General features: G+C 45.1%; 1 protein-coding gene and 1 long non-coding RNA gene across 7 annotated transcripts in view; one reads left to right on the top strand and one right to left on the bottom strand.

Moving 5' to 3' along the window:
- The window catches only part of TNIK (TRAF2 and NCK interacting kinase), a 297,411-nt gene that overhangs the window by 153,944 nt on the left and 131,442 nt on the right, over positions 1 to 12,025 (bottom strand). The gene's annotated exons all lie outside the window — the stretch shown is intronic.
- LOC308585223 overlaps positions 1,526 to 12,025 on the top strand; it is a 42,966-nt gene continuing 32,466 nt past the window's right edge. Inside the window, exon 1 of the long non-coding RNA XR_014007169.1 lies at positions 1,526 to 1,619. This is a non-coding gene — a long non-coding RNA (uncharacterized lncRNA). The remainder of the gene's footprint in view (positions 1,620 to 12,025) is intronic.

The following is a 12,025-nucleotide window of genomic DNA, read 5'->3' as shown; positions in this document are numbered from 1 at the left end:
CTTACTCTTGTGCCTGGGAGCCAGAGTTCCTGATTTAAAAGCTACACATCTCAACAAGCAGCAGCCTAAAGAAGCCAAGCCAGTGTATTACCCATCACAATCAAAACTGTTATCTAATCATGTTAAATCAATGTTGTTGCTCTTCCCATTTTGAAAGGGGCGGGGGAAGGATATTCTTTCAGCCAATATTGCCTTCAAGGGTTTTATAGGCTTCGGGCAAACTTGTAATTGTACTGTACTCTGTTCCCAATGTCTAACAGTAAACAGTCAATAAACATTTTGCAATTGCCCAGATTCCATTCTTCTAGCAGAGCAGAGTATCTCTTCGCTAATGATATATGGAATTAGTACTGATACGAACATACACAGCTATGTCAAGACAAACACTTTTCTAGAATGCCTTTTAATGCCAGCATTTCCTTCTTGTGTGCTGCGGTCTTTGTTTTGCTGCAAATATTGTTGAGCTACCAAAGAGAGGGTACCAATTTCCCCCTCCCCTCTCATTTTGTCTTGGAACATTTGTGTCACACGTGCACAGATTTCCATGGATGCAATGAAATGGAAATTCTGTACTCTCAAGGAGCCGCCAAGCTCTATCGGATGCTGTTAATCTTCTCAGAATGGTCCGCACACTTTTTTTTTAATCAAAAAATTAGAATAGGTTTGCTTTTCCAAGCATCCTCTCTCAAGAAGGAATCTTCTGTTTGTACGGATGGCAATTCACCAAACCCGGTCCGGGATGTTGGCTAAAGCAAGGGAAGAACATCTTAGGTTACAGAAATCCCTTGGGCATCCAATGGGCATGCAAGGAGTTCCTCACTGACTCCAGTTCTAGCAGGTGAGCAGGACACGGAAGAAGGATGTGCTCGGGGGGCTCCAGCAGGTTAATGGAAACCCTGAATCAAGCTGATAGCACTTGGACAGATTATTTTTATGTTTATTATGCATTCTGTGTTTTTGTATTGTGTTTTTATGCTGTGAGACCTGTGGGTATAGGGAGATGTACAAATTTAATAAATAATAATAAATAACAACACACAACTCTGCTGATAACACCCTGAACACCTTTTGCTTGTGTGGAGTCCTCCATCCCAGGTATATGTCAGGAGTAGGTAACACTGTGCAACGCCTACAGGCAAAGCTCCAAGAAGGGTACATTGCCTACTCTCTCATCGACCCAAAATACTGGCCGCGACCTTCTAGGCTCAGGGTTGGAGGCCAGCTGGCTGTGGCTATCCCCCCATGCCCCATTTTTAATTCCCCTACAATATCTCTGGGGCCCTGACATAATGACCCAAGGTGATTGTCAGGCTGGGGCTCCAGAGGCACTGTGATGGAAGTTTAGGAAAGCCCAAAACAGCATCAGCCCTGTATAATTCAAGGAGCATCTCCAACCCCATTGTTCAGCCTGGACACTGAGGTCCAGCACCGAGGGCCTTCTGGCAGTTCCCTCACTGCGAGAAGCAAAGTTACAGGCAGAGGGCCTTCTCGGTAGTGGCACCCACCCTGTGGAACGAATGCCTCGCAAGACAAAAAACTCGCTAGACGAAAGAGTTTTCCGTTTTTTGAGTCGTTCCGCAAGACGAATTTCCCTATGGGCTTGCTTCGCAAGACAAAACGTCTTGCGAGTTCTTGCAAGTTTGTTTCCTTTTTCTTAAAGCCGCTAAGCGGTTAATAGCCGCTAAGCCGCTAATAAGCTGCTAAGCCACTAATAGCCGTGCTTTGCAAGACGAAAAAACCGCAAGACGAAGAGACTCACGGAACGGATTAATTTCGTCTTGCGAGGCACCACTGTACCTGACTTTTAGAAGACACCTGAAGGCAGCCCTGTTCGGAGAAGTTTTAAAGTGTATGATATTGTATTGATATTGTATTGTGTTTTTACTATTTTTTGTTGGGAGCTGCCCAAAGTGCCTGGGGCAACCCAGTCAGATGGGCAGCATATAAATAAATTATTATTAATTATTAATTATTATTATTATTATTATTATTATTATTATTATTATTATTATTATTAATGACAGGCAACACCAACCATAAATCCTGGCACCAGCCCTTATATTGAGGAAAGGCAAGTCTAGTTGATCAAAAATGGCTTCCCAGATGCATTAGCCTATTTGCAGGCAGTGAGAGAGAGACGGTTTTGGCCATGTTGACAGGTTAACTGTCAAAACAGCAGGAACTACGTTTTAGTAGACTTCTAAAAATTGGCTTTTATATCCAGGCATACCTCTCAGGCATACCCTTTGTATCATGGACACCACAAGGGAAGAAAGTTCACAACTCCTGCTTCACAAAGCAAGTGGGAAATTGCTTGCCTTTCTTCACCGGTTAGTTTTTCCGTATTTTTGAATGGAACCTGTACAACTTTCAAAGCCCAAACAACTAGAAACACCACCAAATTAACTGAAAGTCAATAAAAGCATCTCTTTAAAGAGCCTTACTGCTGTAGGTATTATTAAATTACATGCGTCAAAAAATAAAAGGTTAATAATTACTCCCAAGGTGTGCTTAACGTCATCCCCCCCCCCCAAGGTTTTACACTGCAATTGCAAAATTATCTACAGGGCTAATTACGGTACCTGAATATTTGTATTAGAGAGCAAAAAATCGTCAGGTTTTGAACAAATGAGGAACATGAGGTTTTTTAATTAGGAAAAAGGCAAAACAAACAAAATATGCTGCAATTAAGCAGCACCTTAGTACAGCGGAGTTCATAAATAAGCACTAACCAAATAGAAATGAAAAGTGTGGTTGGGGAGGGAAGGCCGAAGAATCTCCTCACAATTATGAGGAGACAAATAGCTGGCTCTCCATTTCTACATAATGAATACAGCCTTTGAGGAACATTTACTTAGCATCTACTGTACCATGAGTACTTTATAGTGTTCTTTCTTTCTTTCTTTCTTTCTTTCTTTCTTTCTTTCTTTCTTTCTTTCTTTCTTTCTTTCCTAGAAGCCACAGTGTCAACCAATGTGTTTTAAATATACAAAACAAGAAGGCCTATTGAGATTACACCTAATAAGCAATCCTAAGTATGCACATTCTTGCTTAAGGACACAAAAAGTGAAGGATCTGAGCAGGGTCCAATCCAGTCCAGCAATCTTTGGAAAGAGGGCATTGGGTTCCTGTATTGTTCACAACATGGAGGCCCCTTCCCAGAACTTATGATCAAAGACTTTCCTATACATGCTTTTGTGAAAGGAAGCTCCCCAGATGGATGGACAATATGGAAATATGTGGTAGAGGCAGGGTGAGTTTCAGTTTTGAGGGGGTCCTTTGCCTTCTGATGGATGTTCCCAAAGGTCAGTGAGCCCTAGGGTGCTTACCTGGCAGCAGGCAGCAGCGATGCACTGATATGATGTTAAATTTTCCAGCAATGCTCTTGTGCAATGCTATATCAGGGGTATTTTGAGGCTATCCAAATCCTCCCACCCAGAGTGATTAGGGCAGGCATAAGGTGCCTAGGGCTTGCCTATCAGAAGGTCGGCAGTTCGAATCCCCGTGACAGGGTGAACTCCCATTGCTCAGTCCCAGCTCCTGCCCACCTAGCAGTTCAAAAGCATGTCAAAGTGCAAGTAGATAAATAGGTACTGCTCTGGCGGGAAGATAAACGGTGTTTCCGTGCGCTGCTCTGGTTTGCCAGAAGCGGCTTCGTCATGCTGGCCACATGATCTGGAAGCTGTATGCCGGCTCCCTCGGCCAGTAAAGCGAGATGAGCGCTGAAACCCCAGAGTCGTCCACGACTAGACCCAGCGGTCAGGGGTCCCTTTACCTTTTAAGTAACTCTAGGCCCTGGTGGGAAGCTGGGACCCAACAGCTACCAGAGGATGTCAAACAGTTGGCCTGGTGAGAGATTATTCTAGTCTTCAGCAACATTATTACACAGCTGTGGGGTCACTAAAGGAATTAAAAAGATTTATGCCAGTTCACAGCTGGAAGAAGTGAAGACAGGAAAGGCAGGAATATGAGGAGACATGTCAGAAAACTTGAGCTGGAGCAAAGAAGCCTTTAACTGAAGGGCATGCTACCTATTTTTACTTCTTTACATTGCTACCACCACAAGTAAAAGAGGTAATTCATTTTGTAATGGGGCTGTTAAAGAACTAAAGAACTTTTAGGTGGCTGCCTTTTATGCACATGCTTGTGGATAAGCTAAACTTTAGCTCTGGTGCCATTTTTAGTTACTGAAGGTATAAGCTTTCGGTTCAGAAGTTTTAAGAGGCGGCATGTGATCCCTGGATTTGTAAGTATTGGCCGTAACTTCTTATTACTTCTCTTAAAATGGACTCCAAACCTGAAACTACAAAGACAGTCTGATGAAGTGTGTGTGAGTTAAAAAAGCATCACCTGCTAGGTTCTGGACATTTTTCAAGCAAGTAATATAGTGTTTGCCTATCAAATAAGAAGCTAATTTCCAGGAAGGTTAGCGCATGAAAGGGATTCCCTTGGCTCTAGGGCTATGCTAGGGAAGCGGTGAAAAACCCTGTTGTTAAGTTGTGGGTGAAATTGTGCTTTGCACACATGGGTTCGTATCCCATCCTCGTCGCCAGTGTTAAGTTGTGGGTGAACATATCAGACGACACAGCAATTCTTCAAACAGCTCTTGTTTATTCACAGGCCAGAACAGAACTGAACTGAAGGGTTCAGTCAGCCTGCTCATATAGAGCTCCACTAGAACGCAACATTAACCATTTTCTGTAACTATCCAATCACTGAATGTCACTTTCAATCCCTTATTTGCATATCTGGACCTGAGTGAAAACTATCTACAGTATCCCCCTGCTGGCCCAGGGTACGAACTTCAGTACTGCCATCTTAAGCACACCTACTAGGGTAGGGAGTAAGCTCCTATTTAGTTCAGTTGAACTTTCTCCTAAGTAAACATGTTAGGGTTGTACTGTACATTGTTTCCTGAACTCTACTAACAAATGCCATGTTTTTATGGTGGCCAACAAGCTAGTATTTCTTGGTCCTGCAGGAAATTCGAGCTATGTAAAGAAGCCACAAGACCAGATTTTGCCAAGCTGCCAGATTCTGTCTCCAAACCTGTAGGATTCCATGCAGGCTATCCACCCCAATCTGAAAGATGTATTCAGGTTCCACTCTGGATCCGTCCCCAGGACATGGCTGGGATGAACAATTTTTGAAATCAAAAGATGCACCTCTAATGTTTCCATGGAATGGGAAATCACCCTAAAGCAGGGCTCTGAAGACAAGAAAAAAGCAGCGAAACACAGAAATCCATTTAAGTGGATCAATTGCAGTTTGAAAACCCAATAATATAGTGGAGCACTGTGGACCCTCCAAGTACAAAATTGAATCATTTGCATTCATTTGTTGGGCTGACACTCCTGTATTTTGCTGCTTTGAAAATCCATATTTACACAGTTTGCTGTAAACACTTGTAATAAAGGACCAAGTAAATTGCTTACAGCTATTTAAAGAAAGAATTAAAGCTGTGGAAGATATATGACCTCTCCCTCTGCCATATTGCTCATCCTATGGAATCAATACAGCAAAGATGCTCAAGTATTCAGCTACTCTTAACATGCATTGGAAAGCCAGCTTACTCTGGTGAGATGAACACTACTGAACACTAACCAAAGAGGTCTAGATTTTCTGAGTGGCTTTAGCTAAGCCTCTATTCCCTATCTGGGACTGGCTTTCACAATTTAGATGTTGTTTGCATTGAAGTACTGGAGCGACTGCAGGTGCCATCAATATTACAAGTCGTTGCAAATTACTCTGGGTCCCACACAGGTCACAAGTCCACAGAACAGAGATCTGCCCTTCAACTTTTTAGCATGGTGTGCCTCTCCTGGGATTTTAACAAAGAGTCAAGCCAAGAACTTGGAGGAAACAACTTACTTGCCTATGACCACTCAAACTCAGATTCATTCCCTGATTGGTACTAGATTAGGGCAGGGGGTAAAAATCTTCATGGGCACCCTATTCAAGAGGCAACAAATGTTGATGCGGGCATTGGAGAATGCCCTCTTCCCCCAAACACACACCCAGCCGCATAGGTGCCATAGGGCCCTGGGTGCCCAAGCACCCACAAAATTCCCCATGAAGGGGCCGGGCGCCCACAAATTTCAGTGCCAGGGCCATGGACACTGCATGGCACCCATGGCCCCAGGCATCCATGGCCGTGGGGCCAAGCTGGCACTCCTGCCCAGCAGAATGCCTTCATGGTTCACAACCCACATTTATTAATGGGTATGAGGATCAATTTGAGAAAGGCAGGCAGAAATGGTACCAGAAAGTTTAACAGCTGCTCCAAATGTACAAAACACTGGAAACAGGAAGAAACTGCAGGCAGATCTGCACTGCACATTAAAAGCACACCCAGTACACATTTAAAACACATTACGTCCCCTGAAATATAGTACTAGGAACTGTGGCCTTGTGAGATGAAACTACAGTTCCCAGGATTCCTGTATTTGAGATGTGCATTGGACATGCTTTAATTTTATGGTGTGAATCTGCACAAAGTCTTTGTGCTGGAAAAATACCTCAAAGGACTCTTTCGTCATGGTCATTCTGACTTATCTTAGAAGGTAAGTTTGGAAAAGGAAATGAAACACCAAATATAGTGAAAATTCTTTTTTATTGTTGCTGTAAATGAACCTTATTATTATTACTACAGTGGTACCTCGGGTTACATACGCTTCAGGTTACAGACTCCGCTAACCCAGAAATAATGCTTCAGGTTAAGAACTTTGCTTCAGGATGAGAACAGAAATTGTGCTCCAGCGGCGCGGCAGCAGCAGGAGGCCCCATTAGCTAAAGTGGTGCTTCAGGTTAAGAACAGTTTCAGGTTAAGAACGGACTTCCGGAACAAATTAAGTACTTAACCCGAGGTACCACTGTAGTAGTAGTAGTAGTAGTAGTAGTAGTAGTAGTACCTATACAGCTTTATAGTCAAGTTTTATTTTGTGGTATATGTATGAATTTAATTGCATAATGAAAACCAATATTACTTGAATGAGGAGTAATAATCATGTTCTGTTTCCTGGTCACAAGAAAAAAAATAGTAGACAAACCCTTAACCATGTAGAAAACAAAAATCCCATAGTGTAAGAGGCTCTCCAAATAACTTATTTTAAAGTTGTAGTAGTCTATTATTACACACATTTAATTATGAACTGAAAATGATCTTATAGAAGAATTGGATGTGCTTGCATTAAGCTACAAGCCACAAATAATTTGATTAGCTCTGTTGAGCTCAGAATGCGTCATTAGCTCAGTGAGCTAAGGAAACGGTTGCAATGAGGCAAGTGTGAGCGTCAGTTTCAACCAATTCTCTATTCCCATCTCAGTTTCACATTTGTGTACCAACAAAAAAATATGGCTACTAGAAACCAGGCTCCCTCGTTACCATGGACTGTAAACCCACAGAGAAAAGAAAACAAAATAACAGATGCAAGGATGAGGACTTTGATTCCCAATCAAGGGAATATTTTCATGAAAAGAGCTTTTTTATAACGCTACATGCTGCAGTTACATCAAGAAGATCCATTTCAAACCATGGTTTCTATCTTTGGCTTGCAAGGGAACCGTGGTTTGCACCAGTGGACAAGGAATGCAAAATCATGCAAAATCACGCAAGGAAGAATAAATTGTTGTGATTATTTATTACATTTATTCATCACTTTCAATAAGTCGATGTCTCAAAGCAACTTTAAAACCCCTAAGAAAGAACTGGATGATCAAATTTTGAAAACTGAAATGAAATAATCACCCTTTAAAGGGGGGAGGGGAGGGATGCTGGCTCTCAAATGGCAAAAGATGGAACACAAGCAGTTAGTATTACTCCTCCCCTAACAGTAAGGGTGGGGTATTAGGGCATAAAGTATTAATATGAAGTGTAAAAGCACTGAGGGAGGGAGATGGGCAGGGCAAGACTGCCTTGGGGACAGAAAGCCCAGTAATTCAAAGAAATCTATTTCCATTCTGACTCTCTTATTGTTCAGAGCAATGAGCTACGACTAAACAGCCAAAGGGTTATTGATAGCAGGTTGATAGAGCAGACATTCAAGGTTTCCGAAGACGGATTTTTATCGGTTGCGAGAAGCAAGCAGAAATTTAATTGAATGAAATGTCAGAGAAATGTAAGCTGTTGGCATTTCAAAGGAAAAAGAAAAACACAAATCAAGTTGCGTTTCTCTTCCAGCAGTGAAAGGGAGGACTGCGTACCTGGGCTGTGGTCCTTTGCTTGATTACTACTCATTCCTAAGTCCCGCCGAACTCTAGAAATCTTGCATTTCCATCAAAAGACCCCCTGGGGGTGCCTGGCCCTACCCCGTCTAGTGTGGCACAAATTAACCATCCCTACTGGGTTCTCCGCCCCCCCCCCCCCAGATCTCAAAATATTTTTCCATTTTTTTAACTGTAACATCTGAGTTCACACACCAATTGTAATCAATTTAAGGAGAAGGAAAAAAGAAACAAGAGGAAATTCAAGGGTATGACTCATTTTATGTTAGTTCTTATGGGCTGCAGAACAAATTGATTCCTCATCAAAACTCATGAGCTGCGTGTTATTAGTTATTCGACTTTCCTAGAGTCTAATTGCTTTCATGAAAATAGTCAGCTTTCTTTTTAAAAATTTACATTTGCTAGTTCAAATGGAAAAGAGACAGGAGTGAGAAGTGTGAGAGCTACAGAACGTGAATGCAGCCCATAATTATTACGGATTGCTCATATTTCAGGATCTCTAGCTATAATAAGCAGCAAACCTATTTCAGACACTTCCCCCTCCCTTTTTTTAATGAAAGCAGAATTACATACTTTCTCTTCAATGGCAAAAGGGTGGGTTTGAGACCTAAGAGCTTCTACTGCTTTTGAGTGTCCCTTTAAAAAGTCTTGACAGTACATCAATAAAACTAAGTTGTTTTAGAGCAACAACGTGGAAGCCCTCATCAGGATTTCTTACTTTACATTTATTTATTTACTTTACTACTTGATTTATATGCCACTTGATTGTAAAACAAACAAACAAACCTCAAAGCGGTTTATAAATGGTAAAACAGGAAATTCAGGAAAAAATTACAACCCTTCCTTAAAACATACAAAAGTTAAAATACTAAAACCAGTGCTATTTTTCCAGGAAAAGATGTGCCAGAACTTGCCATGAACACCTCCCTTGTTCTCCTAGAATGGCAATGGCACCCACCTGAGAGGTGCTAGAACCCACCTGAGAGGTGAATTCCGGCTGAAAAAAAGCCCTGACTAAAACATTAAAATTGCCTCAACTTTCTAAGTATCTGGGTAGGTTTGTCCAATCAGGAATGTTTTTAGCAGGTGCCAAAAAGAGTACAGCGAAGGTACCTGCTTGGTCTCAATAGGCAGGGAGTTCTGAAGTTGCAGGGGCTGCCATACTAAACGACCAAGTTCTTACAAATGCGTAACAGGTATTATGTGGCACCTGCGGTGTAAGGCAATCTCAGAGGTAAATCTCAGAGCTGTGGGCCCCTCCATCCAGAACGCCCTGCAACAAGCAGCTTCCTGGTCACAAGGAGGATTGTAAACAGCTTACACTAAGTCTACTGACAACCTCCCACAAAACCCCGAACTTTTCACTCAGTGCAGGAAGGTTAGAGGTGGAAGTTGTAGGGCAGCACGCACAGCCCCATAACACCCCCACCCCCCCATGGATACTTTGCATGAATCCCTGGAGAGACCTAGTGTTGTTTTATGGTTGTCACACCAAGGCTGAAAGAACATTTTGTATGTTAGGTGGTGGCGTCTTGAACATGCATGCGACACCTCTTGCTGAAATGTCCCGCTTGGACTCCGACCACTCAGAAGCTCTGAAAAGCTGAGGCAAGCATATATATATATATATATATATATATATATATATGCAGGTTTTGGTGTCTTCGGGTGTCTTCCCGTGTAAGAGTTGGGGTGTCTAGGCGACGTTTCGACGAGGTCTCACTCGTCATCTTCAGGCTGGTGCTTTCGGCTTCTTGTTACTAGAACAGAGCTCTGTTCTAGTAACAAGAAGCCGAAAGCACCAGCCTGAAGATGACGAGTGAGACCTCGTCGAAACGTCGCCTAGACACCCCAACTCTTACACGGGAAGATACCCGAAGACACCAAAACCTGCATTCCTGTACCCGTGAAAATCTACGAAAGCATATATATATATATATATATATATATATATATATATATATATATGCAGTGGTACCCCGCAAGACGAATGCCTCGCAAGACGGAAAACCCGCAAGACGAAAGGGTTTTCTGTTTTGGAGGCGCTTCGCAAGACGAATTTCCCTATGGGCTTGCATCGCAAGACGAAAGCCCATAGGGAAATGCTGGCGGTCGGGAGCAAAGACTTTCGCCCACAGCCGGCCTTCAGAAGAGGACCTCTTCTGAAGGCCGGCGGGGGGCAAAAGTCTTTGCTCCCCCCCCACCTGCCTTCCCACCGCCTGCCCCGGCGATCTTAAAATGCTGGCGGGAAGCGTTCGCTGCCGACCCCCAGCATTTTAAAATCTCCCCGTGTCCCGGGGAGATCTTAAAATGCTGGGGGTCGGGAGCGAAGCGCTGCCGACCCCCAGCATTTTAAAATCTCCCCCTGTCCCGGGGAGATTTTAAAATGCTGGGGGTCAGGAGCGTTCGCTGCCGACCCCCAGCATTTTAAAACGCTGTTCCGAAGCGGGGGGCGGGAACATCTGCCCCAGCCGCCCCACTTCGGAACGCTGTTCCGAAGGGGGGAGGGGGGGCGGGAACATCTGCCCCATCCGCCCCACTTCGGAACGCTGTTCCGAAGGGGGGAGGGGGGCGGGAACATCTGCCCCATCCGCCCCACTTCGGAACGCTGTTCCGAAGTGGGGAGGGGGGGCGGGAACAGCTGCCCCATCCGCCCCACTTCGGAACGCTGTTCCGAAGTGGGGAGGGGGGGCGGGAACAGCTGCCCCATCCGCCCCACTTCGGAACGCTGTTCCGAAGTGGGGAGGGGGGGCGGGAACAGCTGCCCCATCCGCCCCACTTCGGAACGCTGTTCCGAAGGGGGGAGGGGGGGCGGGAACAGCTGCCCCATCCGCCCCACTTCGGAACGCTGTTCCGAAGTGGGGAGGGGGGGCGGGAACAGCTGCCCCATCCGCCCCATTTCGGAAAGCTGTTCCGAAGTGGGGAGGGGGGGCGGGGACACCTGGCCCAGCCGCCCCACTTCGGAAAGCTGTTCCGAAGTGGGGCGGGGGGGGCGGGGACACCTGGCCCAGCCGCCCCACTTCGGAAAGCTGGTCCGAAGTGGGGCGGGGGGCGGGAACACCTTCTGAAGGCGGGCAGGGGGCGAAAGTCTTTGTCCCCCCTGCCTGCCTTCCCAGGGGCTTTTAAATCGCCCCGGACAGCAGAGAAGTCCTCCGCTGTCCGGGGCGATTTTAAAATGCCGCCCGCCAGCATTTTAAGATCGCCCGGACAGCGGAGAAGTCCTCCGCTGTCCCGGGTTTTTTAAAATGCTGGGGGTGGGAAGAAAAGCCCTTGTCCCCCCCCCCCCAGGCCTTCAGAAGAGGTCCGGGGACAGACTGTCCCCGGACCTGGTCTGAAGGCGGTTTCCCTAGGAACGCATTAATTGATTTTCAATGCATTCCAATGGGAAACCGTGCATCACAAGACGAAAAAACCGCAAGACGAAGAGACTTGCGGAACGAATTAATTTCGTCTTGCGAGGCACCACTGTATATATATATATCTCAGAACATCCAAGCTTGTTTCAATCTCCCTGGCTGAATAGAAGTCGCCATTTCTCCTCCTCATTCTCCCTAGGGATGGAACATGGTAGCAACAGAGGCTGCACTCCCTTACTCACTTATTAGGCCTATCTATCTATCTATGGGACCGCGGGTGGCGCTGTGGGTTAAACCGCAATGCCTAGGACTTGCTGATCGGACTTGGTGGTTCAAATCCCCACACGATGGGGTGAGCTCCCGTCGTTCGGTCCCAGCTCCTGCCCACCTAACAGTTCGAAAGCACCCCTAAGTGCAAGTAGATAAATAGGGACCGCTTTCTAGCG

Source organism: Podarcis bocagei (genome assembly GCF_964188305.1).
Source record: "Podarcis bocagei genome assembly, chromosome: 4".
Classification (NCBI taxonomy): domain Eukaryota; kingdom Metazoa; phylum Chordata; class Lepidosauria; order Squamata; family Lacertidae; genus Podarcis; species Podarcis bocagei.
This window is presented reverse-complemented; position numbering and strand designations above follow the sequence as displayed.